Source organism: Limulus polyphemus, unplaced genomic scaffold (assembly GCF_000517525.1).
Source record: "Limulus polyphemus unplaced genomic scaffold, Limulus_polyphemus-2.1.2 Scaffold2598, whole genome shotgun sequence".
In the NCBI taxonomy this organism is placed as follows: Eukaryota; Metazoa; Arthropoda; class Merostomata; order Xiphosura; family Limulidae; genus Limulus; species Limulus polyphemus.
Window position 1 is genome coordinate 147,251 of NW_013668208.1, and position 4,259 is coordinate 151,509.

Consider the following 4,259-nt stretch of genomic DNA (forward strand, 5'->3'; position numbering starts at 1 on the left):
CACTGACCAAAGAGGAGGCAGCCAGTCGGCAACATCCTAACACCCAGTGGTCACTCTAAGGGATTTACTGCATAATCTCCTTAAATTGAAAATCCAAAGAAATTTCGAGTCCATTGTACCTTCTTAACAGAAAATTACTTTACAAGTGAGTAACAGAGAAAACCTGAAAATTCTTTTCTAATATAAAATATATTCACCCGATCACGCCTGAACATCATATTAAGTAGCATGATGTCAGTGTACATAATATTTAGTCGCGGCATAGCGGTTCACAGAATGGCTCTGTGTTTCTTTGTTTTGTTGTTGTTGTTTTTTCAAGTACAAACTTTTAGCTCATAGCTCGGTGATCTCTTGACCGGTTTGAGATCTAATTATAGTTTTGGACTCAGTAAATCAAACCATTTCGATTGATGTATTTGACCAAGGTCTCATAGATTAATCTGCTTTAATCCAGCCTAAAAAGATTTCAATTTGAGGGTAGGCCGATAGAGATCCTGACGAGTAATCGAATCGGGTATACGCGCGCCCCAAGCTTGGCGCACAAAAATATAGTCAATAAAAAGGGGAAAAAAGGTCTCGCAGATTAATGTACTCTAAACCTCTCTAAAAGAATTTCAAGTGCTACTGAGGATTCCCTGTTTATTTCACTAGAAATTTCACATATGCTGTTCAGCTGCTAAAGTGCCTTTCTATACAATTCTAATTTCAAGGATAACGCCATCATTGTCGAATAAAAACGATAATTTAACCAGCTGCTTTTTATTGTGATATGATATTTTAAGAACTTTTCTTATTTATATTATTTTGAAAATAATTATTTCCTACCAGTTCGTTTATCTGTTTTAAGCACAAAATTACAACATTAGCTATTTAATGTTAATTTATATAGGAATTTATCTGTGTTTATGGGCTTTTTATATTAAAAAATTGGAGATTTTAAGCGTTAAATTTCGTTAGCTTGTCATGAAAACAAGAAATATTGTAACAAATGTTTAGAAAACATAGAACGTATGACGCTTTAATTTCTTATAAATCTAAATAACTGTTGAAGGTCATTTCCAGTTAACTTTACGCCACATCTGAACACCTACAATGAAATATGTTACAACAATACGGAAGACTGAATGTATTGTATAAGCCACTGACTGTACGACTTGTATGATCCTTAATGAACATTACGAATTTCTACTGGATGATCTAGGAGTACCTGAGTAAAATTACTTTTATGATGTGTTTTCAAGCAAGTTTAATGATTAACTCTTTCACTGCATCGTTCATTCATAACCAACTCTCCCAGTGTCATATTTATTTTTGTAAGAATATAAGAGATATGTTTTAATAATTCATTGCTCATCTGAAACCTGCAACTGTTAAAGGATGTTTTAAGGAGAATACCCTTTCTTTATAGTGGTACAAAATTCCAAATTTACGTGTGGTTAATATTACCAGTTTCAAGGCTAAAACAGAGGTTATAGTGTCCTGCATGTATGTGCTCTAGGTGTGTCCAGCGTCAGCTGAAACAAGGGTTATAATGTCATCTATGTATGTGCTCTAGATGTGTCCAGTTTCAAGGCTAAAACAGGGGTTATAGTGTCCTGCGTGTATGTGCTCTAGGTGTGTCCAGGGTCATCAGAAACAAGGGTTATAATGTCATCTATGTATGTGCTCTAGATGTGTCCAATTTCAAGGGTAAAACAGGGGTTATAGTGTCCTGCGTGTATATGCTCTAGGTGTGTCCAGGGTCAGATGAAACAAGAGTTATAATGTCATCCATATACGTGCTCTAGATGTGTCCAGTTTCAAGGCTAAAACAGGGGTTATAGTGTCCTGCATTATGTGCTCTAGGTGTGTCTAGGGTCAGATGAAATAAGAGTTATAATGTCATCCATATATGTACTCTAGGTGTGTCCAGAGTTAGCTGAAACAAGGATTATAATGTCATCCATATACGTGTTCTAGGTGTGTCCAGGATCAGCTGAAACAAGAGTTATATTGTCATCCATCACGAACCCGTAGAATTCCAAAAAACATTTTGAGGACTGACATTCCAAATAAATATCTTTTAATTACATAAGTAAAATATTACCATATTTACAAAAACAACAACAAAAAATAATTTATTTCGAAAACATAAAAGAAAAGGCAGATATAGACGACTTTTAGTCATCAATAATTGACAGAAACGTAAGTAAGTGTCAATGCTTTCAACAGCCAAGGCACGTTGTGGACCGGTAGAAACTACGTCAAGGACCGGTGTTCGGAAAATACTGCTCTATATGTGTCCAGGGTCAACCAACTTGTATGCACGAGCATTTCGGGAAAAGCCCAAAAATGCACAAAACTCATTGGCTAATTATAAGGTTTTAGCCTATTTCACGACTGATATTTGTATAAAGCATTTGATTCATTGTAAAAACGGTACCTGAAAGAAAAAGGTCCATATTGACCTTTTAATTTCAGCCGCTCATCAGCTTTTGGAAATTTGAAAATAATGCAGAACAACGAGTTTTGAACGTTTTTTAAATACCCATTCGGTTGTTTAGCCTCATGGTGAAGTAGGCCTAAGGACTATCTTAAAATCACTTAAAGATGTGAGATCGATTGTTTAGCCTAACGGTGAACTAGGCCTAAGGACTATTTTAAAATCATTTAAAGATGTGAGATCGATTGTTTAGCCTAACGGTGAACTAGGCCTAAGGACTATTTTAAAATCATTTAAAGACGTGAGATTGATTGTTTAGCCTACCGGTGAAGTAGGCCTAAGGACTATTATAAAATCATTTAAATACGTGAGACTGGTTGTTTAGCCTAACGGTGAAGTAGACCTAAGGACTATTTTAAAACCACTTAAAGACATGAGATCGATTGTTTAGCCTAACGGTGACCTAGGCCTAAGGACTATTTTAAAATCATTAAAAGATGTGAGATCGATTGTTTAGCCTAACGGTGAACTAGGCCTAAGCACTATTTTAAAATAATTTAAAGACGTGAGATTGATTGTTTAGCCTAACGGTGAAGTAGGCCTAAAGACTATTTTAAAATCACTTAATTAAAGACATGAGATCAACTAGTAAGTTTCAATGTAATTAGCTGATGGTACAGAATATTCTCCATCGAAACTCTTTGTTTGGAACTAATTATACTTAAAATTCCTCTTCGGTGTCTTCATGAGAATTATACAAGTAAAACAAGAATCAAAAATCCTAATAATTTAATGCATAATATTTCAAAGTAATTAAAGGAATGCACACGTAACTTTTAGCTTGTGTTTTGCAGTTTTAAAAGATGAATTGTATGTGGACGAGGCTACACTAATAGACAAGGAATACTGGAGAGAAAATCATGCTGAAGGAGTAATTAGTGTCAAAGACACCTGAAAAGTATAATAACAGTGTTACATGGAAGAACGGTTACCTCAACACAAGACCGCTATATAAGCAGGTTACTGGAGGTAGACAATTAATCTTAGCTACTTACCCTATTATAGATATTGCCAGCTTCTTAATTAGTGTTATGTGCAGCCATAGATCGTAAAGTTTATATTATTCTCTACCGGAAGAGCAAGACGTATCATTGTAACCAGTCAACGTTTATGTTCACTTTATTATTATAAAGAATGACGGAGGCAAACTATAGTATATGAAAAAGGGTTAAAACGAATTGATGAGTTATTGAATTTTATTTCATTTCTTAAAACAAAACTGGCTCAAAGTAACTCAAAATAGGTTACAATTATTTTAGTGTTGACCAAGCAATTTCCTTTCAACTATTTGTAATCAGAAAATTAATTAGGTCTTAGAAAATGACTGAAACATCATACATACGTATGTTAAAGGATAGTTACGTCAAGTTTATAAATCACTTGAACAAACAGGAACAGTTCATAAAATGTTATATCAACAGAAAGGAACATCATTTCTGAGCTATGTCAGTAACACTTAGGTACAAGCTACACAGGAATTTACTGAATGTATCTCAGTTTTAAGATAACTGCGGAAGTAGGACCCTCAGAGCGAAAAGAACATGCCATCTATCAGATCTAATCCCTATTCGCTAGCCTAACAAACTTAATAAGAAAAGAAAACAGGGATTATGTGAGGACGCTAAAACCCATAACTTCCCGCATCTTTATCACTTTTTAATTCATATATAGCAAAATAACCAAGATGAGCATAGCAAACTCTATAAGTACAAAAATCATCATATTCATATATATCTTTGAAATAAATATGTCTTATTGATATTTCTTTTTATGGTTT